The sequence below is a fragment of the Suncus etruscus genome, chromosome 3, assembly GCF_024139225.1.
Source record: "Suncus etruscus isolate mSunEtr1 chromosome 3, mSunEtr1.pri.cur, whole genome shotgun sequence".
Taxonomy (NCBI): domain Eukaryota; kingdom Metazoa; phylum Chordata; class Mammalia; order Eulipotyphla; family Soricidae; genus Suncus; species Suncus etruscus.
In genome coordinates this window covers 68,122,643-68,148,069 of record NC_064850.1, presented here as the reverse complement: position 1 = coordinate 68,148,069, position 25,427 = coordinate 68,122,643, and the positions used below count along the sequence as shown (strand labels likewise).

The window sequence follows — 25,427 nt, the reverse complement described above, 5'->3', positions numbered from 1 at the left end:
TGGAATCTGAGTCAATGACACCAGTGATTACTGATATACCCTTTATGTTGAGGGAACTTCTGCCAAGAATCAAACCCATGGTATCTGGGGGTGGCGGGCCTACAATGCCAGTTTCTAACATGTAAGGGCATGCTCCTGGGTAAATTGTAATGTCCTCTGGGCATAATATGTCTAATCCGGCACTCCCTGAAGTAGAGTGGATTAATTCCCTTATCGTGATGAATTTTCTTGGGCTGGGCTTGGAAGGATTATTGTCTGTGAACTTTGCCCCTGATTTGGAAGGGCCTGGGGGGAGGCCCTGTGGGCGTTTCCCTGCATCTTGTATGTGTGTTCTTGGGGAGCTGAATTTATAAGGAGACGACAATTTCTTTTGATATGTCCCTGTTTTCCACAATGGTAGCAGGCGATTTGCCTCCTGGGGACTGTGTTGAAACCTCTACTTAGGTTATTATTAATGAGGTTTCTGGATCTGCAATCTTTCGCCCAGTGGCGACCCCTTTTGCATTTTGGGCAAAGACCTGGTTTCCGGAAAGTGTTCTGTCCCCGAGGGGAGTAAGACATTGTTCCCTTGGTAACTGGGAAGGTTTGTACTGAGTCTGAGTGGGGTGGGGGTTGGGGTTCCACATAGACATTCCGGCAGGCATAAAGGTAATCATTCAGATCTGACTTTTCATTTAATGTATTCAATACTAATCTACAGGCTGAATTTGCATTATGATAGGCCACAGATTTTACTAGGAAGTTTCTTATCTCCTCATCTTCGACTTGTAACTTCAGAGCATCTTTAATCTTACCTACAAACTCTGCAAATGACTCATAAGGCCCTTGGGTAATTTTTAAAAAGTTTCCTCTACCAATGCTGTTAGAATCAATTTTTTCCCATGCTGACAATGCAATCTCCCTGATTAAATTTAAGATTTCCTTAGGTAAAGCTGCTTGTGTCTGAATATTTGCAAATTGATTTTCTGCCATCAATAATTCATACGATAGAGTAACACCTGCCACTTGCTTTTTCATACCATCCGGACTATATAATTTAGCTTTTACGCCTTCTGAATAGTACATTTCCCATTCAGTTCGCTGTTTAGACGACAGGCATATTTCAGCGATTCTTTTAAAATCATACAAAGTCCAAGATGAGTTATGACTCCAAAGTCTTAATAACTCCACACTGTATGGCGATTTTGGCCCATTTTCTTTACATGATCTTTTAAACCGATCTAATTCTTCCATCTGATAGGGTACATAGTTAGAAACATTTACCCCGTCTATAGGGGATAAGGCCTGATTAGCAAAATTACTCTGAATAGAGCTCTGAGACCGAGCATGTGGTTCATTTTTTGAATCTGCTCTGCTCTGCGATTCAATTTTGTGACTAGAAGGAGGCATACTTCGTGGAGTTAGCACTGGAGGTAGATCATTATCTGAGTCACTACTGTCAAGCAATTCACTAGAATCAGGCTTAACATTCTGAGTTGTTTTTCTTCCAGCAAAAATTTCTATATTGTTGATGGTGGGGCTGGATTCGTCAGCCTGCACCTTGGTCTGAGTTTTCGTCAGATAAATTTCCTTATTATCTATACTGGTTTTAGCCTCACCATTTCTACACTTTCTATTTCCTAAATAGAAATAACAGCAAATAACTATGCTCATAATAATAACGTTAGTCAACACAGAAATTCCACAAACTATGATGGCTAGAGACACTACACTTTTCATTTGAAATATAGACCACAACCATCCAACTGCAGTGATTGTCCTTAGATCAAAACCAATTAGTTTTAAACAAAATGGAATGATCCACTTGTATACTAGAGCACCAATGCGTAAGACTAAGGGTGGTAAAATCCACATGACTAACCACAGAAACCATTTGATGGTCAGCATAGGAAATTTCCAATGAAATATTTCACTTACAGTTCTGAGGGTCCAGGGTTCAGGTCCCTGTCCGGGCGTCATTATGTTGGTGATGGAATAAGTTTTACTTAGTTAGTAGTTAAAAAATAAAAATAAAAGGGAAGTAATTCAGTTTAGCTCATTTAAACATCTAATTTCTAACCACCTGCATCTTTGTCTTAGTCATTTTCTTTATGATTTAAATGTGTTTTGTTGTCTTTCAAAGTTAATATTTTCAATTGCAAAATGTTTTACTGTGTATTTTAATGTACTTAGCCTGTTTTTAAAATGTATGTTATGCATGTATGCTGAAGTACTTGTGTATAGGAAAAATATAGGAACAGTGAAGTTCCCCCAATATAGTTTAAAAATATAGGAACATGAAAGTTCCGAAATAGTGCTTGGTAAAAAAGCATTAATAGAATTTTAGGTTACAGGTGTAAAGTATATTTTGCAAATGATATGTTTTTGAAAAGGGCTGGTATATTAATTTTCACTTTATTACGTTGGCGCATGAAAATATTTAAAAAAGGGGGAAATGTGGTGTACCCTAAGACCCACCCATTTCTGGGAGGGGTCTGAACCGGATAGTAGGTGTAACTTTACCTGCAAGCCCCTCCCATTCCTGGGAGGGGTTTGGAAAAAGGTAGATAAGGCTGGGACCAAGGGAATTCGGCCCTTTTGGCTCTTTGCCCTTTTGGCCGTTTCTCTCTTGGCCCGGCTTGGCTTCCTGGCTTTTGAATCTTTGGGCCGCATGGAGCCCAAAGGGAAGATGGCTAACAGGAGATAAGATACAGGGCTAGCAAAATATAGCTGAATGCTTAAAAGGTTGACATAGGCCACACACCTGTGGTGGCTAGGGCATAAATAAAGATGATTCTTCCTGACGCCTGACTGTGAGTGAGTCTTGATTACGCCAACTACCTGGGCCTGGAACTTGCCAGCTGGATGGGGGATGAAGCCACGTGGCTGGGGCCTAAGCACAAAGGCCTCCATCCACCGCCATCCAGCCCCATCGTTAATTATTTAATGCAACATGCATTGTTTCGGTAGCCAGGCTGTCTGTGAAGGTCTCTTGCTGAGGACCGCAGTTCTAGAAGCATTTGAGCCGGGCTCCCACGGTGCCTGCCCACGCCCCACGCATGCTCGGTTGGTTGATGGCATGCTCCCAGGGCACAGCGCTCCGGAACGAAAGTCTGGGCGGGCCAAGCCACACAAGACCAAGTTCTGCTTTGATTTTCAGACTCTACCTCATCTCCACCCCACTGCTAGCCCTCTCCCAGAGTCACCGTCCTTTGACCCTCTGGACCACATTACAGCTCAGCCGCACCCCTCCTGTCTGCATCAGAGCTCAAAGGAGTCTGTTCATCTCTCCTTGATCCCATCTCCCCAACCCCAATGTGGGAGGGCCTATTGGACAACTGGACAGCTGGAAGGAAGTTGGGGCTGATGCAGCCTCTTCCTGGGAATCTGAACCGAGAAACCTCAGAACTTTCTAGAACTTTCCAGGCTCTGTTTTTTTTTTTTTTGGGGGGGGGGCAGTTTATGGGTCACACCCAGCAGAGCTCAGGGGTTATTCCTGGCTCTACGCTCAGAAATCGCTCCTGGCAGGCTCAGGGGACCATAAGGGATGCCAGGATTCGAACCACTGTCCTTCTGCATACAAGGCAAATACCCTACCTCCATGCTATCTCTCCGGTCCCACTTTCCGGGCTCTGTAACTGGGCCAGATTCCCTTCTCCACCTGCCTTGAGGAAAAGACCTACACAGAGCCTGGGAACCTGGCCTGCTGCTCCGGAAGTACTAAAATTGCAGGCTCCAACTCCAGCATCCAGCTGCAGCAGATCACTCCTGCATCCAGGGGAGAAGGTTGGGCAGGTGTGGGCATCGCTCTAGGCATCATCCACATGCTCCACAGGAGCTCCAAAGGGCCTGTCGGGGACAAACCTTTGGGGGAGCTGGATTAGCAGTTCCCAGAGAAACCCCAGAGTGAGAGCCATGGCCAGCTGGCCACAGCCGTCCTGTGGGTTGGGTGGACCCGGGCATGGTCCCAGCCTGGCAGAGTCTTCTGTCTTTCTGCCCGAGCCCTTTGCCTGCTCCTCTCCCACCCATTGGCTCAGCTCAGCTCAGGCCTGTGCAGGGTGGAGCTGAGTCTTGGCCGAGTCCCACAGTCCCCGAAAGGGCGGCTCGTTCTATATGCACAGAATTTCTTGTATCTTAGTGCCTCAAACCACAGAATCAAAGGGGGAAGAGCATCCAGTCTGTGCCAGCACCTGATCCACCATTTACTGTATCGTTTCACAGAGTGCTCCCAGCTGACCTGCCTTTGAGGTCTCTGTCAAAGCCAGTACTTTCTCCTTGGTTGGCATGAACGTGGATCACAGAGTCGGGGCATAAGGGAAGGGTCAGGCTTTAGCCTTAGGTTCATGTCTGGTCCTATGGACACAGGTGAACTCTATCTCAAGCCCCAGCCTCCAAAGGAGGACTTCCTGCCTAGACAGTCTACAACTCAGTCATTTCTGCTCTCCAGAGTCATTCCCGTGACCTTTAGATTTAGACCCACTTGGTAGCTGTGCTCCCACTTGGTAGCTGTGCTCCCTCAGTACCAAAGCAGATGTCAAAACCTCCAACTCTTTGGCTGCTGATAACCAGTACCCACGGTCCATAGCCAAAGGCTACCCATACCCAACTTTCCCTTAGCCATGCTGGGATCATTGTCAACAGCTCTCTCAGCCTATATATGCCACTTAGCAGTGTCCTGCTTTATCCTTCCATCTTTGCTTCTCCACACAACAGTTTTGTTTTTTTTTTTAATATCAAAACTAGGACTGGAGAGATAGTACGGCAGGTAGGGTGAATGCCTTGCATGAAGCTGACCCAGCTTTGATCTCTAGCACAAAATATGACCCCCGACCAGGTGTGATCCCAGAGTGCAGAGCCAGGAGTAACTCCTGAACGACACCAAGTGTGACCCCAAAACAAAACTAAAAAGTAAACAGAAATAACGAAACATAGGGTCTGGAGAGATGGTACTGTGTGTAGGGAACTTGTCTTTCACACAACTCTGTTTTGATCTTGTTTCAATTCCTGGCATCTCATGCCCAGGTTCGTCAGTAGTAATTTCTGAGTGCAGAGCCAGGAGTAAACACTATTGTGACACCAAAACCAAAACCAAACAAAGAACACAAAAAAAAATCTAAATAGAACAGAGATCTCTAACCACAAACTGGGGAGAGGGACTTGGGAACAGTGACAATGGCTTTGTAAGACAGAACAGAAGCCCCCAGGCCAGAGCCCAGGCAAGAGTTCCCTCCACTGGACCCGGAGAGATAGCACAGCGGTGTTTGCCTTGCAAGCAGCCGATCCAGGACCTAAGGTGATTGGTTCGAATCCCGGTGTCCCATATGGTCCCCCGTGCCTGCCAGGAGCTATTTCTGAGCAGACAGCCAGGAGTAACCCCTGAGCACCGCCGGGTGTGGCCCAAAACAAACAAACAAACAAACAAAAAAAAACAAAAAAAAGAGTTCCCTCCACTGTAAAATATTTTTACACTTTCCACTCTATAACTCCCCCTTAGACAGAGGGTGTTAGACCAAAGATAAAACCACAAAATGTACCCACCCTGTAAAAGGTAGGACCTTCTCTGGCTGAAATTGAGGAACCAAAGACCCCCCCTAACCAGTTGAAAAAAAGGAAGTAGGTGGGTCCAAATGTTCCACCAGATAAGGATATGTTCACCAGAAAAGGACCCCCTGACACAAAGTTGAGTCAGTAATAAGTTGAGACATCACCCCTAAACATGATGTGATCTATGTTTAAGTGGATGAAATGCTTGCATTATTGCATTAACCAATGAAATGCTTGAGTTGTTGAAGCCTGTACATTCTATATAAACTGCTTGCAGGTTTAACCTCCACTGGTTGCATGGTACTGGGACCTCGACTAGCTGAATAAACTCCCTTTTGCATCTTGCACTATCGGAGGTCATCTCTGACTCTCAGCTCCGTCTTGGGTGGTCAACTCGGACCCAAACATCTTATGGTGGTGAGGGTGAAGCAGCAATGCAGATAAAAAATAATCATAAGGAAATTGTTATAAAGCACGTTATCCAACTGGAAAAAGTATATGTTGACACAGGGTGGGGAGATAGTTCAGAGGCTGGAGCACATGCCTTGCATGATTCCCCACAATATAAAAAAAAAAAAACTGACACAAGAAAACATTCATAGACACATAGGGAGAAACTCAGAATTTTATTTGTCATTATATAAGTAATACTTGAATATAATCCCATTGTTAGTCAAGAAAAACAAAACCTGGGGCCAGAGATAGCATGGAGGGAGGTAAGGCATTTGCCTTGAGTGCAGAAGGATGGTGGTTCCAATCCCGGCATCCCACATGGTCCCCCGAGCCTGCTAGGAGCGATTTCTGAATGTAGAGCCAGGAGTAACCCCTGAATGCTGCCCCCCCCCCAAAAAAAAGAAAGAAAGAAAAAAAATGAAAAGAAAAAAGAAAAGAACAACAAAACCCAAACAAAAATGTGAACAACTTACTGAAGGGGGCGCTAGAGAGATAGTACATTGGGTAGGGCTTTTGCCTTGCTTATGACCAGTCGGGGTTCAATACTCCGCACCCCTTATGGTCTCCTGAATCCTGTCAGGAGTGGTTCCTGAGCACAGAGCTAGGAGTGACACTGGCAGTTGTGGGAGCCCACCCCTGCCAAACAAAACAAAAAATTGCTGATGGGTCTTAAGAGATTCTTAGCTTGCAGTACTGTCCAAAGTTAACAAAATTACATTTAATCTTGAGTAAATGTCATGCCCTTCCCTCTTCCCACAGCACTCCCAATCTCCCCATTTCTCCCCACAGAGAAAATAGACACTCTGGGATCTGCCTAGCATTTACTGTGGGGCCCAGCCAGATGCTCTCTGCTGTCTACTAGTAAAACAGAAAGAGCAACAAGACTTGGTTCAGAGGTTGCTACTGGATTGAAAGGGTTAACTGACATTAAATGCTTAGAAGAGCTACTGCCTAATAGCATGGCCTGCCTCCAGGAGGTCACTGCGTAGTAGGGGCCCTACCCACCCCGCCTGTGCCTGCCCTGCTCATCCTTAGAGGAGCACCAGGAACACAGTCCTCAGAAATCCATCTTTGGAAAAACACTGACGTCCCTTTCACTTCCTGGTAAGGGAGAAAGAGTATCTTCCCGATAAGGCGCTGACTCGCTCTGTCTCGTAAAACATTTATAAGTGTGCCAGCTTTTCCCCAAGGAAAAGCTGGGTCTCTCAGAAGGTGCAAATAGACAGGCCAAGGAACCTTCTTAAAGGGCTGCAGTGGCCAGGCCTGAGGCCAGCAAGCTGGGGACTTCAGCTCTGCCTATGGGTGTGAAACCCCTTCCTGGTTCCTGAGACCAGCCAGGAAGGACCAGGGGTTCCCCTGCTGGGTTTTCAACTCTGAAAGTGAGCAGAGACCAGTTCGAAAGTGAAGTATGGCAGGTAGAGCTGGACAGGCAGATGCTCTCAGGGGGAATTGCTGCGTCTCTGCTGCCTAACTAACGGCCTCTCCTAGGGTGGCAAGGTGCATGCACCTAAGCCTTGTCAGTGGCTACTGCTGCCTCCTGGGCTCCACACCCCCTTTTCACTGACTAACAAACTGAGGACTGCCCTTCAGCCAGAGGCTGTGACCACGCCTTGCCTCAGCATCTCTGATGTGGTGCCAGTGTTTTTCCACTGGGCTCCAAGAGGGAGGAGGCGTTGCTGGGCTCCACCACGAAGGCCCTGAGTGTCATTTACTAAGTGCTCAAGAACAGAAGCAGCGGCAGCTTCCAGTTCCGTCAAGGGCCTTGCTGATTGCTCTGGAAGTTTTGGGCAAAGAAGCCAGAGGCAATTGCTCCTCTCCAGCCAAGTGGAAAATGTAGGAATCTTGACCCTTCAATCCCTTAAATCCGTGGCAGAGACTCTGGGCAGGGGGCAGATTAGAGCTGCTCTGCACAAGGCCAGGTGGTGAGATACGAACTCCTGGGGATGGTGGGGGTGGGGAGAAATGCAAATGTCACTGGAATTGCTGTGGCTTCCAAAGCCTCCTCTTAAGCAGGGTAGGTGACTCTGAAGGTGCCAATAGGCTTTGGGGCTGATAGCTTGAAACCTGCCTGTCTGTCATCCAGACATTAATCTCCGGAAAGTCTCTGCCCAGAAGCAGAATTGGCTCAGCTCTGTACTGAGTTGGGGGCCTGGGCAGGGTGCAGAGACACTGTGGGGTGTCCCTTTCTCCAGAAGACTCCAGAAACAAGATCAGCAGCACCTGGAGGTTACTTCCTTGGTAACTTAGGGGGTGAGTGGGAACATGGTTCCGGTGGCCACCCCAGCATCCTGCCACAGTAACCCTCTATCTCAATCCTCCCCAGCACATCCTTCCCCAACCCAACACCCTCTGACTCACAGTCCTGCCACTCAATAGCCAGGCTCTTGCTTGGGCTTATTGATTTTTCATATTTAAGGAAAATCCATTTGTTTGAGTCAGAGCAACTGAGTCATTGCTGAGTTCAGAGGAAAGGCACCCCCCAAAGTCACTGGCAGGGGGGCCCTTCTGGGCCTGGTGGTGGCACTGGTTTTTCTCCCCTAGTAGTGCTCACCACAGCCCTCCACCCTTCTCCCCATGGCTCTATCCTTGCCATCTCTGCAGGGCTTTCATGGGCTCCACACCCACCTTGCATTCCACTCCCCACTATTAGGAAGAGTTTCACAGCCTCTCACTTACTGTGCTGGGGCATCTGGACCAGAAGCAGGAGGACTTTGGGGAGCACCCATTCCCAGTGGATTCCCACTACCCAGTAGATGCTCCTAGTGTCCTTTGTCATGCTTTTGGCTTTGCCCCTATTCAGGCTGCACCTGAGAATGACAGGCAGGACAGGGATGTAGCTTAATGGTAAAGCACTTACCAGCCTTGTATAGGTGTGTGAGGTAAATAGAGGCCTTTAAATAATTCCCATTTGTATCTTAATTGTTTTTCGTTGGTCTTGTTTTTCCATTGCCTTTCATCTGGCTTTTCCTCCTCCCCTTGGGGGGAGGGATTTGTTTTGATTTCAATAAATGGGAGTCAGGAGACTTTAGCTGAGAGCTGCCTTCAAGGCTTGTGGTTCAGCATTGTGGAGTGACAGGCTTGTCCGTGAACAGCTTGCATGGAGAGTTTCTTGCATGCGAAAACCTTCATATCCGTGTGGATTATTTATTGTGGGGAATTGCTACCTGATCAGTGTCTCTTGTCCAACCTGGACTGGGAACATGGGATTCCTTATTCCCCTCTGGGGACTGTGAAACACTCAACCTGTTATACAACATAGGTGAGGTGCTGGATTTGACTCCCAGCACCTCTCAGTCCCTTGAACACCTTCAAAAGCAATAATACCCACTCCTTTGCACTGCTAGGCAGCCTCCCCGCCAAAAAAAAAAACAAAACTGTAATTCCCACATGTCTAGTGTGCTAGAGGGCAACTCACCTCCTGCTAGTCTGGGGTAACTCTCCCTTGTTTTCCTGCCAACTGTGCAATCCTTGCTCCCTGGCCCTCAGCTGAACCCTTGACTAAAGTGGGTTTTAAGGATGGTGCAGGGACCAGAGGGAGATAGCACAGCAGGTAGGCCGTTTGCCTTGCAGGTGGCCGACCTGAATTCTCTGGTATCCCAGATGGCCCCCTGAGCACCGCCAGGAATGATCATTGAGTGCAGAACCAAGAGTAACCCCTGAGTACTACCAGGTGTCCCCTCCACCCCCCCAAAAAGGTTGATAAATATGCATAAAGGGACAGGCTCCATTCTGTAGGTCAGAGAAATGGTGAAGAGAAGGGTCCAGTGAGCACGGCACTGCAGACAATGCCAGCTGGACCCAGCAAGCTGTAAACCGACCAGAAGGGACCCGTGAGCACATGACGGCAGGCCTGAGCTCCAAGAATAAGTGATGCTCACGGAACCCGGCCAGCACTATTCTAAGTGTGCTGCCTGCACCACCACACTGACTTACCTTCAGAGGAACAGAGATGACTGGGCAATGTGCTCAGGTGTGGAGCCTAGGTTAGAATCCAGGCACTCTGCTGCAAGAGCAGTCCCCCACTGGACCCAAGAGAGAGCACAGTGGGTAGGGCACTGGCCTTGTACACAATTGATATCGTTCCCAACTGCAATCCTGCATATCAAGTACCTCCAGAAGTGATCCCTGAGCACCACTGGATATGACCCTCCCCCCAAAAAATATAGATAAGAAAAAAGAAACAGCACCTCAAGACAATTGGCTCCCTTTATAGACAAAAGTAGCCCCCAAATCCTTCTCTGGCCATGGCTCAATCTTCAGCATCCCTGCTAGTCCACTAAGCAGCGTCCCTTTAAGTCATGTCCCTTGTCTCCACAGCCTGCTGGGGGTGGGGGGAATTGAGCAGGACTGAGGGGCGCTGAGCCTGGCCTGTCCCTCACAGAGCTGAACTGAGAGACCTCCTAGAGCACAGGCTTTAAAAAATTATTTTATCGCTTTCCACCCCTCCAACCCCATCGCCCTGGAAATAAATCACTTTGGTCCTCTGCTGGCCGAGCCGCGGGGGTCCGATCTTAGCTGCACCGGCCTTGGCGGCGGCCACTCGCTTTCTCCCGCCGAGAGCCAAGCGGGCTCTGGAATTGGGGGGGAAGGGAGCTCGGCCAGTCCTTCCGCCCCTCACCCCCATTTCCTTCCAGCGCGCCTGCAAGCCCCCCAGGCCAGCTGGCCGGGGTGGGCGTGGACCTTGGCGCAGCTAAGAGGTGGCTTCGGCTTCGGCTTCGGGCTTTTGCGCACGGACTTCGGTAGTGGCGGTGGTAGTGGTGGGGGTTTCCTCAGTTCTGATCCCTCCCTCTTCCTTATCCATCCCAAAGCCCCTAGGACCCAGGGGTGGGAGGGGAGCCGCGTCCGGACGGCTGCAAAATGTCACAGATTTGACCGCCTGTCACTTCTGGGACTTGCCCGAAGTTGGGGTGCAGGGTGAGAGGAGGGAGGCGGCTGAGCCGTGCGTCCAGCCCGTCCTCCCCTCTCCAGGAGCCCCGCTTGCATCTCACGCAGCCGAGGCCGTGCGAGGGCCGGTGCGACTGTGCCCCGCGCACCCCAAGCCGAGTTGCCGCCTCTCCACGGCCGGGAAAGGAAAAGGGGGGACGGGAATAGCTTTGCAGTGACAAAGTCTGGACGGCACCCACCCTCCGCCCCTCTGCGGGGCACCGGGCGGCGCGTGTGCGGGGGCCGCGGGTCAGCAGGCCCCGCCCCGGCCCGCCGCCCGCGATGCCGCCTCCCCGCGCATTGTGCGGCCCTAGCGCGGCGCCCCGACACCCGAGAAACTTTTCCTAGCGGGAGGCCCCGGAGCCCGGCGCGGAGGGGGATGCGCCCCGCGGCGTGGAAGCGGGAGCTCGAGCCCAGGAGGACCGCCCAGCCGGTGAGTGGAGATCCGCGCTGGGCCGGGGAGCCGGCGGGGGTCTGAGCGCGGGTCCCTGGAGAGGGGCGCACGGCTAGCGGGGAAAGTGCGCGCAGACGGCCGGTGGCGCATTCCGGGCCCCCAGCTCCGGCCCTAGGCTTCCCGATGAGGGAGCCATCAGAGACACCCCCCAGGGCTGCTCCGTCCGTCTTTCTGTCCGTCCTTCTGTCACTCTTCTCCCACCCCTAATTAGGGCCAGGCTGACCTGGTCCTACCATTCCTGAAAAATGCTGGGGGGCGGGTGGGAGCAGGATGCGCAAAGAAGTGTCCCCCCCCCCTGCGAACCTCTCTAGTGCCCACCAGAGAAAGAATTAAGGACCCCCAGGGAGGAGAATGGCGCGTTGGGAACGTGCGGGGAAGTGACTTAAGGGCACCCCGGGACTTCCATCCTCAGAATCCAGAGAAATCGGTCACCCCGTTATAAAGCCCGCCCGGTGTGCACGGTGGAGTGAGGGTCGGGTTGAACACGTGAGTTGGTTGTGGGTGGGTGTGTGTTCGCAGGGGTGACGTCCGCGTTGGGGTGCCGTCCACGGTGGGGTGCCGAGTCCCGGGGCACAGCGCAAAGTCAGCTGGAAAGTCAATGGGACTTTGTTCCAGCGGCGGGGGTGGGGGGCGCAGCTGGGGCCGCGTCAGGGAGGCCCGAACCCCCCTCGATAACATGGTGTTTATCTGGCTTCCTGTTTCAGCGATTGGGATTCCATTGGCTCGTTCAAATCCTGTGCCTCTCCAGAGCCTGCTGGCCTGCCTGGGTTTCTCCCCGCGGTGTAGTCTTGCTTCTGCTCCAAGCAGCCCGGCCACTGGCTTCTAAGTGGCCCTGGGACCGCACAAAGAACCCCCCCCCACCACCACCATCACACACACACACACACACACTCACACACACACACACACACACACACACACACACACACACAGAACCCCCCCACACACACACAAAGAACCCCCCCACACACACACACACCAGCCCCCTCCCTACCCACCTCAGCCCTGGGCTCTATCTGCCAGAGATCCATGTGATTGGCTCCAGCGTTAGAGTTTTTGGGGTTTTTTTTTTATTAGTCAGTTGTGGGTTTGGTTGGTGTTTTAGGATTGAACTGGAATGGGAGGAGAAAGCTCTGGAGGGATGTAGTTTAGCCGCTGGGAAGGAAGCTCCCATTCGTGTGTTCTCACTGGCTACCTGCATGTTCTTGCTGTGTCTCTGCTTTCACTCTGGGAAGGGGAAGATGAGATGCAGAGATGGTGTCTTTGGCCACCTCCGTGCTGCAAGGATATCTTTCTTGTACTTCCCCATGTAGAAGAGCAGTACTCAAATCCAGAACTTCCCTGGGGCAGGCCCTGAGGGAGGATTTTCTGTTTTAGACATTTCTGTAACTGTGCCTAAGTCCCCTTCCCTGGCATCCAACCAATCACCTGCCAAAATACCCACAGACCCAGCACCCGGTAGGCCCATTGTACATCTATTGAATTTATAATATTGGGGTGTAAATCCAAGTCCCACCAGAACCTTCCCAGCTAACTCAGGTCCACACTTTTTCCCTTTCTGTTTGAGCAGGCTCAGGCAGAAGGATTACTCTACTTTTGGTGTTCAGGAAGTGCTGGTCATACTCATGCATTGCTCTGGGACCATGTGAGGTCAGGGAGCAAACCTGGCTTTCCCTGTACAGATCCTGTGCTGTACCCCCTCTGTCTACTTCCCAGATTCATTCCTGAGCTTGGTTAATTTGTCTTCACCTGTTTTTTGCTCCTGACAACATGGTCCCTAATGAGGGTGATTTGTTGGTGAGGCTTTGGGGTTATTTCCTTGAGGGGTCTGGGGAAAGTGGGGAGCAAGAACATGGCTTCTCTTCCCTGGACTAAGCTGGGGCCCCCTATGGGGGGCCATGTAACATGACATCACCCAGTACCCAGCCAACTCTGCCCCTGTGGCCCAGTGGACTCCAGGCCAAAAAAAAAAATCTCTTGGCTATCTTTAAAATGTCCTTTTCAATCTCCCATTAATGTCACTTTCCTCTTCTTAGAAAGTTCTTTTGAATTCTCCCCCCCCCCCTCCGGGTCACACTCAGTGGTGCTCAGGGGTTACTTCTTGCTTTTTGCTTAGAAGTCACTTCTGGCAGGCTCAGGGGACCATATGGGATGCCGGGAATAGAACCATGGTCCTGGGTTGGCCGTGTGCAAGGCAAATGCCCTACCACTGTGCTATCTCTTTGGCCCCAGTCTTTTTTTGGTTTTGGGGTCACACCCGGCAGTGCACAGGGGTTACTCCTGGCTCTATGCTCAGGAATTGCTCCTGGCAGGCTCGGGGGACCATATGGGATGCCGGGATTGGAACCACCATCCTTCTGCATGCAAGGCAAATGACCTACCTCCATGCTATCTCTCCGGCTCCCCTGGCCCCAGTTCTTTTGAATTCTTGAAGGCTTTGGCCTTTAGGGAAAATAAAAGAGAATGTCAAAGTCAAAAGAATTTCTTCTTTTTCTCTGGTTTCTCCTCCTTGTCTTTCTACCTTTTACTGTGGCCGCTTAGGCCAGTCGGGGGAGGGAATGGCTGGAGCAGCCAGCCTAGAACCCCAGCTCTCCTGGCTCAAAGACCTCCCCAGTCCCTTTCAGCAAGTTGCCTTCTTGCCTGTCACACTCTCTCCTTGGTGTTCCAGACACAGCAGATGTTACTGAGGTGTTGGCCAGAGAGAGGAAGGGGGAAGGAGAGGTCAGCAGTGATATTGGGGCCAGGAGGAGGGCAGTCAAGGTTCTGAGACTCTGGTACTTAAAGAACTGAGAAATGTGGCAACACTTGGCAAATGCTCCATCTTTCTGGCCCCTGGTTGCAAAAACAATAATTAAAAACACTTCTAGTTCCTTCTTCAACTTGAAAAACCCCCACCACGTCTTCAAGTGGCGAAAACACCCTCGAGTTCCTGGTTTCCTGGGCTGACTCAGGCCTGATTTCCGCTGAGGGCCAGGGATCTCTCCGCCCTGCTTCCTGAGACGTGAAGGGAAGCAGGATTGCTTGATCTGCCTATGCATGTGGGTCTCTGGCTAATGAAACAGCCAACCCCAAATTAGTTTGCTCCATGTAATTTTATTTATTCATTATTTTGGTTTGGGGACCACAACCCAGCTGTGCTCAAGGCTTGCTTACTCCTAGCTCTGTACTTAAGGATCACTTCTTGGTGGGATGAGGGGACCATATGAGATGCTGGGAATTAAACCCATATGGACCACTTGCAAAGCAAGTGTCCTCCCCCACTGTACTATCTTTCTGGCTCCAACTTGGCATAATTTTAATGTGAAATAGGCTCAGGCACTATATAAAAAATGAGAGGGGCTGGTATCTACCCACTGGGGACTATTAGTAACAATACGTTTCCGCTTCAGAGAGCCGGGACACAGTTCTGAACACTGCTTAAGCAGCCCTGAGGCTGTCAGAGCTGCCTGGTTTTCCTCATTTCCTCTTTGGAAGTAGGTGTAGAGATAAACAACCCATCTTTGTGGATTGAGTTTGTGCCTGGAACTTTGCCAGAGTTGTATTTTTTTTTTTTTTTTTTTGGCATGTGGATTCTGGAAATCCTTATCTATAGGATGGTATTGCCTGTGAATAGGGAGCTTTTTCCGGCATTTTTATTTGGGATTTCTTTTTTATTTCTTTTTCTTGCTTAATTGCTCTGGCAAAAACTTCCAGTTGAATAGTATTGGGCATCAGGGATGAAAATAGGCTTCCTTGTCTTGGGACAGATCTCAGAGGACAAGCATTTTCACTCTTTTGTCACCACATATCCTGTAGGTTTTTCATAAGTGTCTCAATTGTGTCTGGGAAATTCTGTTGTTTGCCTGTTTTATCACAAACATGTTAGTTTTTGTCAAGTCTTTTTTGAGGGAGGGGGAGTCACATCTAGCAACGCTCAGGACTTCTCCCAACTCTGCACCCTGGAATCACTCCGGGCAAGGTTTGGGGAGACATATGTGGTGTCAGGGATCAAACCTGGGTTGACCATATGTAAGGTAAGCACCCTACCTGCCTTACTATCTCTCCGGCAACTCTCAAGTGTTTTGTTTATTTGGAGGGCCACACCCCGTGAAACTCAGGGGTTAATCTGACTCTGCGTTTAGGAATTATTTGTTGGGGGCCCATATGGGATGCCAGGGATTGAACCTGACTTGACCTCATGCAAAGCCAAGCACCCTACCCTCTGTCCTATCTGCCCAGCCTTCTTCCCACCAACTGCTTTATTTATTTATTTATTTATTTATTTATTTATTTATTTATTTACTTATTTATTTATGATTTTGGGTCACACCCGGCAGCGCTCAGGGGTTACTCCTGGCTCCACGCTCAGAAATCACTCCTGGCAGGCTCAGGGGACCATATAGGATGCCGGGATTCGAACCACCGTCCTTCTGCATGCAAGGCAAACACCTTACCTCCATGCTATCTCTCCGGTCCCTCACCAAGTGCTTTTTTTTTTTTTTTTTTTTTTTTTTTTTTGGTTTTTGGGCCACAGCCGGTGGTGCTCAGGGGTTACTCCTGGCTGTCTGCTCAGAAATAGCTCCTGGCAGGCACGGGGGGGGGGGGGGCATATGGGACACCGGGATTCGAAGCAAGCACCTTTGGTCCTGGATTGGCTGCTTGCAAGGCAAACTCCGCTGTGCTATCTCTCCGGGCCCACCAAGTGCTTTTTTAAGCAAGTGAGACTGTCCTGTGTTTTGGACATTGCATTGATTGTTTTCTTATGTTGAAATACTGCTGGGGGGCTGGAAAGATAGCACAGTGGTGGCTGTTTGCCTTGCACATAGCTGTTCCAACACAGACTGTGGTTCGAATTCTGGCATCCCATATAGTCTCCGAGCCTTCCAGGGGTGATTTCTGAGCACATAGCCAGGAGTAACCCCTAAGCGCCGCCAGGTGTGGCCCAAAAAACAAACAAACAAACAAACAAACAAAAAGAAATACTGCTAGACTCCTGGGAGAAAGACCTAAACATTTGGCTTTCCAAATCTACAATTTCATTGTAACTGCTTGATCATACAGAACCTAGAAGTGGTGGTTTGAACCAGCTTGAAGCACACAGTTCAGTGGCATCAACATATTTATATTGTTGTGAATGATTAGCAGCAGCAGCCGCCGCCATCTTTTTTTCAAAGTTCCCAGCTTTGAAAGGTTTAAGTTTCCTTTCCTAAACTAAAACTTTGTACCCATTAAATAGAGATTTCACGTTTTCCACTCTCCCACCGCCCATGGCAGCCACCATTTCACTTTACATGGAACTTTGTAATTAGGTGCTGGGGAAATGGCTTTAAAGGTCTCCAAGGACCTTATGGGATGCTGGGGATCAAACCCAGGTTGACCTCATGCAAGACGGAGGATCATCTTAATGTCAGCGCTGTCCACCCTGCCTTGTTATTTGAGCACTTTCACTGCTTAGGTGGAAGAGAAAAATTCCTAGAGAGCTGCAGGCCCAGTCCCTGGAACTGGTGTCCCTTAGCTGTAAGGGTAACCTGATGCATCAGAAGCCCCTAAGCTTTGAAAAGTTCTGGGTCTTGGGCACACCCTGCAGTTTAACGTGGCTCAGGGCTGTCATTTCTGAAAGTTTTTGGTGACTGTGGTACCCTGAAACCTTGGGCTGTCACTCCTTTTGTCACTGCTTCACTGCAGTGACAATTTCCCTTCCCATTGGGACAGCAGTGCTGACCCACTGAACACCTCACCCTGGTCAGAGAAGGAGGAGGGAGGAGAGCCCCAGGTCAGAAAGGGATGTTTCTTTGGGGGGGGGGGGTTGGGTCACACCCGGCAGCACTCAGGGGCCACTTCTGGCTCTATGCTCAGAAATCGCAGAACAGAATGGCTGCTGTGTAGACCTTCACAGTTGGAGCCTTACCATACAGCCCATCCCTTCTTGCTCACCTCTGCCAGGGGCCATGCATCTGGTCAAAATTCCAAGAACAGGGGCCGGAGAGATAGCATAGAGGTAGGGCATTTGCCTTGCATGCAGAAGGATAATGGTTCAAATCCCAGCATCCCATATGGTCCCCCGAGCCTGGAACCAGGAGTGATTTCTGAGCATAGAGCCAGGAGTATCCCCTGAGCAATGCCGGGTGTGACCCAAAAACCAAAAAAAAATCCTTTTCTGACCTGGGGCTCTCCTCCCTCCTCCTTCTCTGACCATCAGCTTTTCCTAGTGAAAATGCCTCACTCTGAATACTTGGGTTTCCCAACTGGCCTGGTCCTTCCTCTCTTCTCTCCTCTACATATTTCTCATCCCCATACCTCCTCCCTCTCCCTTTCATCTCTTTTTCTCCTCCTTACTTCCATTTCCTTCTTTTTTGTGTGTATGTGTGTGTGGTTTTTGGGTCACACCCGGCAGCGCTCAGGGGTTACTCCTGGCTCCATGCTCAGAAATTGCTCCTGGGTCCCAGAGAGATAGCACAGTGGCGTTTGCCTTGCAAGCAGCTGATCCAGGACCAAAGGTGGTTGTTTCGAATCCCAGTGTCCCATATGGTCCCCCATGCCTGCCAGGAGCTATTTTTGAGCAGACAGCCAGGAGTAACCCTTGAGCAACACTGGTGTGGCCCAAAAACGAAAGAAAGAAAGAAAGAAAGAAAGAAAGAAAGAGAGAGAGAGAGAGAGAGAGAGAGAGAGAGAGAGAGAGAGAGAGAGAGAGAGAGAGAGAGAGAGAGAGATTGCACAGGGGACCATATGGGACGTCGGGATTCAAACCGATGACCTTCTGCATGAAAGGCAAAAGCCCTACCTCCATACTAGCTCTCCAGTCCTACTTCCATTTCCTTTTACCTCTTCCTCTTTTTCCTTCTCTTGCTCCCCACCAACTCCTCCTCTTTCCCCATTTTCTTCCCTTGTCCTCTCCTTTCTCACCTCTCTCCGAATACCACAGTGCCAGGACAGGCCATCTGGAGGACCAACCTGAGACCCTGTGTAGCCTGACTTGTCCCTAAGGGGTTCAATGTGGGTGTTCCGTGAGTGCCAACTTCCTCCTCCCTATTGTACTCATTATCCCAGATCCAGCCTGGACAATTTAGTGGTTGTCCCCACTGTGGGCCCTTCCCACAGGGAGTGCTGGGCTTGATCACCATGTCTGCTAGGCAAAGTGGGAGGAAGGGGTGTCCTTTTATCAATTGCGATTACCCCTGAAAAAATCTAGGGTATGAGGGGCTGGAGCGATAGCACAGTGGGGAAGGCACTTGCCTAGCACACAGACAACCATGTTCCATCCGTGGCATCCCATATGGTCACCCTCACTCTCACCCCCCAGATTGCTAGGAGTGATCCCTGAGCTCAGAGCCAGGAGGAACCCCTGAATACCACTGGGTGTGGCCCCAAAACAAATAAGAAGCAAATAAATGTGGTTGGGAAAGACCAGGGAATGTGAAGGCATAATTAAAGGAGCTGGTCCACCCTGCATCCTCTGCTTTTGCTTCAGTTATTGGTTCCACTGGGTGTGGTGAAGCTGTTCCTTGGCCTCCAGCTCCGGGTACAGACGCGCCTTGCTGCCTCGGCAGGTCGGCTGCTGGCCACTTCCCGGCTCATTGGTGCGGGTAATTGAGCTGCCTGGGAAGGGCTCGCTAGGTTCCGGGCAGTGCGGCCAGGCCAACTGGTCTCCTCTCCTCAGAACAAAGGAGAGACAGCTGACGAGACACTGGCCAGGCGCCTCTGCCAGCACTGAAACTGACAGCTGTCCGCGCTTCTTGGGGGGGGGTGAGGAATAGTCACCAGCCCACCCTCCCCAATGTAGCAGGGGGGCTCCATGACGCAGCCCCCCGACACCACAACATGCTGCCTACTAGCCCCAGACTGCACATTTTGCCCTATCCAGGCGCAATCACTTCCTCTAGGACTCAGCTGTGATGCCAGCAGGGGAGTGGAGGCAATGGAGATTACAAAGGCATATGCCCCCATCCCTGTCTGCCCTTTGCAAGCTGGAGGTTGGAAAACCAGGGCTCAAATCTTCAGGGTTTGCTCCCCGCCATCATGCAGAAGCCATAGCCTGACCTCAGCCCCATCCTGGAGCTTCATGTGTTTCTCCCCCAGCTTTGACTCTGCAAAGTGTGAGATGAGTAAAGCCAGCAGGAGACTAGGGCAGGGGTTGGACTCACACGCTGATGAGTCACAGTGGCTTCCCTGATCTGTCCATCTGTTCGTCTGTCTGTCTGCACACAGAAGATGGTTTTTGTTTTGGTTTTTGGGTCACACCCGGCAGCAACCAAGCGTTACTCCTGGCTCTATGCTCAGAAATCGCTTCTGGCAGGCTCAGGGGACCATATGAGTTGCTGGGATTCGAACCACTGACCTTCTGCATGCATGGAAAATGCCTTACCTCCATACTATCTCTCTGGCCCCAATGGTTTTTTTTTTTTTTTGGTTTTTGGGCCACACCCGTTTGACGCTCAGGGGTTACTCCTGGCTATGTGCTCAGAAATCGCCCCTGGCTTGGGGGGACCATATGGGACGCCGGGGGATCGAACCGCGGTCCTTCCTTGGCTAGCGCTTGCAAGGCAGACACCTTACCTCCAGCGCCACCTACCCGGCCCCGCCCCAATGGTTTTAACCATTCTGAGCTATTCCAAAGTCATTTGCTGAATCTGTGACGCTTCAGCCTCAAGTGCTTCTCCTGCATTTATTTCTTCAGAGCAAGGGCTTTCTCTCTCACAGTTCCAGTTCCATCACTGCAATGGGTGAGGTTGGGTTGAAGAGAAATGTTGCATTTTGGGGCTCCCTTCATATTTCCCAGTGGTCCCCCAGATGTCCTGGGTAAGCTGGTTCCTTTCCCCAGTCTGCTTCACTGGGGCTAAACCGAGAAGTTCCTTCCCAGAAAGGGGGTGCTGGGGCCGGGAAGGTGGCGCTAGAGGTAAGGTGTCTGCCTTGCAAGCGCTAGCGTAGGACGGACCACGGTTCGATCCCCCAGCGTCCCATATGCGATTTCTGAGCGCATAGCCAGAAATGAGCGTCAAATGGGTGTGACCCAAAAACCAAAAAAAAAAAAAAAAAAAAAGAAAGAAAGGGGGCGCTGAGGTCCTGATCTTGGAAATGGGGCAGACAGCCCTTCCTCCTTGAGCATTTCATTTTCACTGTCCAACCACCAATGAGCTAGGCTGGGGAGTAGGGAGAAACTGAGATGCGGGCAACTAAGCTCCCGAAGCCAGTGGGAAGCCTCGTGTTGCTGTGGTGCTACCATCATCATCATCATCATCATCATCATCATCATCATCAAGTGGCAGGAGCTCTTGTTGGCAGAGACCTTGAGGTGCCATTCCTGTTTCCAAGTGTCTGTTCATGGTCTTAGTGCACTGAGACACACTGCTGCCTGCGATTGGTGGGTGAGGAAAGTGAGATGTGGCCAGTGTCTAAGGGAGGCCGGTTTTCAGTGGTGTTTGCATTCTCTAGATTGCATTGGTGGCATCACTGGGTGCTTCATGCAGTACCAGAATGCTGGTTGTCATTGCTGGACAGATGGCACTGCCATTAAAAATGGAAGTTTTGGGACCAGAGTGATATCGCAATGGTTAGAGCATTTGCCTTGCATGCTGCTGACCTGGGTTTGATCCCCAGCATCCCTGCCAAAAGTGATTTTTTTTTATTTAGGTTTTGGGGCCATACCTGGCAATACTCAGGAGTTATTTTCGGTTCTGCACTCAGGAATCACTATTGGCAGGTTCAGGGGACCAAATAGGAAACTGTGGATCGAACCTGAGTCAGCTGTGTGCAAGGCAAACGCCCTACCTGATGTGCTATCGCTCCAGCCCCCAGGAGTGATTTCTTGACTGAAGATCCAGGAGTAACTCCAGAGCACCACCAGGTATGGCCCCTCCCAAAATAATTGGCAAGGGAGACACTATGTTCACTAAGGTGGTTTTCCCATAGCAAAGCTTTTCCATTGCACTCTGGGTATGCTGACCCCTGCAATTTGTCCAAATATGGGAGGCTTGACTGACTGCATAATTTGTGATATGGAGAACTGAGTTTATGTTCTCCTCCAAAATAAACAAATTACAACAATAAAAGTTTTGGGGACCAGAGTAGTAGCACAGCAGGTAGGACATTTGCATGGCATGTGGCCCACCCAGGTTCAATTACAAGCATCCCAAATGGTCCCCTGAGCCTACCAGGAGTGATTCCTGAGCCCACAGCCAGGAGTGGCCCTTGAACACCACCAGGTGTGGCCCCGAAACCAAAAACAAAACAAATGGGTGTAGAGCCAGAGTAATAGTACGGTGGTGGGTGGTCTGTTTACTGGTTTCATCCCTGGTTCCCAATTTGGTCCCCTGAGAACTATCGGGAGTAATTTCTGAGTGTAGAGCCAGGAGTGACTTCTGAGCACTTCTGGGTGTGACCCCAAATACTAGCCCCAAAAACAAAACAGAAAAACAGAAGTTGAGGGACTGAGCAATAGTACAGTGGGTAGGGTTTTTGCTTTGCATGTGGTTTGGTCGCCAGGACCACATATGGTTGCCTGGGGCCGGGAAGATGGCACTAGAGGTAAGGTGTCTGCCTTGCAAGTGCTAGCATAGGACGGACCGCAGTTCGATCCCCCGGCATCCCATATGGTCCCTCCAAGCCAGGGGCGATTTCTGAGCACATAGCCAGGAGTAACCCCTGAGCGTCAAACGGGTGTGGCCCAAAAACCAAACAAACAAAAAAACCACATATGGTTCCTGAGCTCTGCCAGGATTGATCCCTGAATGCAGAGCCAGGAGTAAGTCCTGAGCACCCACAAATTGTACCCCTAACCTCGAATAGCAGAAGTTGGATAGCTGTGTGTGGGGAGTGGTGGGGTGGTGGTTGAACATGTGATTAGCACTCGGGGATGGAAACACAAGTATACTTTGCAGGTTGGGGCTGTGTCTGTGGCTCCTCTGCAGGCCCTTGTGGACCACCGAAGACAAATTCAGCAGGTTATGGGGTACAGAGATAATGGGGCACCCAGTCAAAGTGGAATAAAATGACCCACCATTGACTTTGGCCCCTGGGCCATGCTGTGCCTGTGCAACAGTGCTAGGTCCACTAGTCCAGCTGCAGGAGCAGAAGTTCCATGAGTGTCAGAACCTGGTCATGCTGGCTCTGAGGAAGGTGCATTTCCTGCTTATTCAAGGAGGTGACCCAGAGCAAGCCAGGGGGACCTTGAGACTCAGGGCATGGCTAGGCCCTTCATTATTGCCTGCTTATGCCCTATGGCTAGTTTACCCCTTCCCTTGAGGAAACCGTGAGTAGCTATTTCCTGTGAGGCCACGGCTGCCTCAGTCCAGGCCAATGTGGCCCTTCCTGCTCTCTCTCAGCCCAGGGCAGCTGCCCCCTTTGGTCCCCCCACATCTGGCTACAGCCCTACTGGGCTGACAGAGAGGCCTTTGTCTGGGCCGAGATGTGGGTGCGAGTGTCACGGCCCTGCAGCCAGTTCAGCGGCTGCCTGCCCACCCACTTCCCACAGCCACTCTGGCTCTGTGGTCACTTTCGAGGCCTCCAGAGGTCTCTAGATGGCCAGCAAAGGAAGTGGGGAGATGACTCAGGGTGTGAGGGCTTTCAGGGAGGAGGTGATTGGTCCCCAGGGGAGATTTCAGGGAAGGCTGTGATTCAGGAGTGGGGAGTGTGCTTCTGTCCATGTGCCGCCATGTTCAACTCCGAAGAGGGAGAGAGGAGTGGAAGTCCAGGTCCAGCACATTGGCTGCTCCTTTGTTAACTGGACACAGTGCAGGGGGAACAAGATGGACCCAATTATTTAAGTAACTTTTATTAAGAGACACATTTCTTTTTGTTGTTGTTTTGTTTTGGGGCCACACCTGGTGGTGCTCAGGGGTTACTTCTAGCTCTGCCCTCAGGAATTACTCCTGGAGAGCACATGGGATGGCAGGAATCAAACCTAAGTTTGCTACATGCAAGGCAAGTGACTCACCTGCTGTATACTTTTTTTGTTTTGTTTTGTTTTTTTTTGTTTGTTTGTTTTTTTGTTTTTTGGGCCACACCCAGTAACGCTCAGGGGTTACTCTTGGCTATGTGCTCAGAAGTTGCTCCTGGCTTGGGGGACCATATGGGACACCGGGGGATCAAACCGCGGTCCGTCCAAGGCTAGCGCAGGCAAGGCAGGCACCTTACCTTTAGCGCCACTGCCCGGCCCTGTATACTTTTCTTGTTTGTTTGTTTTTGGGTCACACTCAGAGATGCTCAGGAGTTACTCCTCTCTCTGGGCTAAGAAGTCACTCCTGGCAGGCTCAGAAGACCAAATAAGATGCCAGACATTGAACCTGGGTCAGCTTCATGCAAAGCAAATGCCCTACCAGCTGTGCTATTGCTCCAGCCCCACCTTACTTACTATCCAGCCCCATACTTACTATTTTTCTGACCCCTAAGAGACACATCTTTAAACAATATTTGTTTCACGCCATATCCAGTAGTGTTGATCAGGGTTTACTCTGTGTTCAAGGATCAGTCCTGGGGTGGGCCATAAGGGACCATGTAGGATACTGGGGATAAAACATAAGTCAGCCACGTGCTAGGAAAGTGCCCAACTTGTTTTACTATCTCTCTGGTTCTCAAGGACACATCTTTTTTGTTTTGTTTTGTTTTTGGGTCACATCTGGTGGCTCTCAGGGGTTACTTACTCCTGTCTCTGCACTCAGAGATCGCTCCTGGCAGGCTCAGGGACCATATGGGATACTGGGAATGGAACCAGAGTCCGTCTGGGGTTGGCCAAATGCAAGGCAAACGCCCTACTGCTGTGCTATCTCCGGTCCTGAGGACACATCTTTTATGATGGGGGCACCCACAGGGGTGCTCTGGGGACAAGGTGGTACCAGGGCTTGAACCCAGGGCCCTCCATGTGCAAGGCAGGTGCTTTGTTAATAGAGTCATATCCCAGTTCTGCCTAAGATATGGAGTTTTGGGATAAATCTAGGCAAATAAAGTTCAAGAGAAAAATTAATCATCACAGTTTGTTGTAACTTCTGTAGTTGCCAAAGTGATCTGATGTCCATGTCACACTCAAGTGCCATGAATCTTTTAAGCCACTGCCTCCTTTGCTGCTGGAGGCCAGAGAGTTTATTGGAGAGAACAAAGGTCAAGAGTCACTTTTCAGCATTGCCAACCAGCCTGGTGGAGACTTGCCTTTTCATCCCAACTCCCTTCCATATATGAGTAGCCCCTCTTAAGTTCAGAGCCTACCTCTCACTGCTGTTGTGGGTGGCACCATTCATGTGCTGAAGAGGCAGAGAGATGTAAAGGGTTATAGGACTCAGGCCTGGACTGTGGCTGACTTTACTTTGAGCTCTGGCACCACTCAGCTCCCCAGACAGTGCTAGGAGCTGCGACTGAGCATGACTGGGTGTGGCTCAAGCCTTCTTTCCCCTGCCCCCGCCCCCCAAATTGTACTGAAGTCCTTATGCCAATCAGCAACTGTTTACAATTCTGCCTCTGCCTGTACCCGTCCTATTGCCCTAAGGTTCTTTGGGGAGGTTTCCTGTGGAACTGAAGATATGTTAATATGTAAACTCAATGTCCAACTTGCTTTCTTGTTTGGTTTTGTCTTGGGGACACCCTGGCAGTGCTCAGAGGCTACTCCTGACTCATTGCTTGGAGGTTGTTCCAGGTGGTGCTCCGGGACAGAACCTAGTGGTGCAAAGCTTCACACTGGCCCTTTAGCCTCCCAGGCTCTACATCCTCTTCTACTCTGATGGTATCTACCACTGCCCCTGACCTCGCTGAAACTCCCTCTCAGTCCTCCTCCTCTTCCTTCCAACGTTCGATTTTACTTCCTCTTGGTTACAGTTATTTATTTCTTGGTTTTAGGTGACATGTGGCAGTGCTCAGGGCTTACTCCTGGCTAGACTCAGAAACCACATGGGGTTTCCAGGATTGTAACATGTCAACTCAACTTGGTTACATGCAAGGCAAGTGCCCCCCCCCCCCACTGCCCTATCTCTCTACATCCCTGTGCCCCATCATTGACAATTTTTTACTTTTTATTTTAAAATGTCTTTTCTTGTCTTAACTTCCTTTGTATGCTTGTTTGGGAGTCACACTTGGCTACTCCAGGCTGTATCTAGGAGCTGTTTCTGGGGGATTA

At 50.3% G+C, this 25,427-nt stretch overlaps 1 protein-coding gene and 1 non-coding gene across 2 annotated transcripts in view; both read left to right on the top strand.

The window, feature by feature from the left end:
• Window positions 1-11,213: 11,213 nt before the first annotated feature.
• LOC126004357 (uncharacterized protein ENSP00000471857-like) overlaps window positions 11,214-25,427 on the top strand; it is a 103,787-nt gene continuing 89,573 nt past the window's right edge. Inside the window, exon 1 of the mRNA XM_049770800.1 lies at window positions 11,214-11,332. The gene's annotated coding sequence lies outside the window, so the exon portion shown is untranslated. The remainder of the gene's footprint in view (window positions 11,333-25,427) is intronic.
• LOC126005375 (U1 spliceosomal RNA) lies at window positions 21,187-21,354 on the top strand. Its single transcript, XR_007494488.1, has one exon. It is a non-coding gene; the product is annotated as a U1 spliceosomal RNA (small nuclear RNA).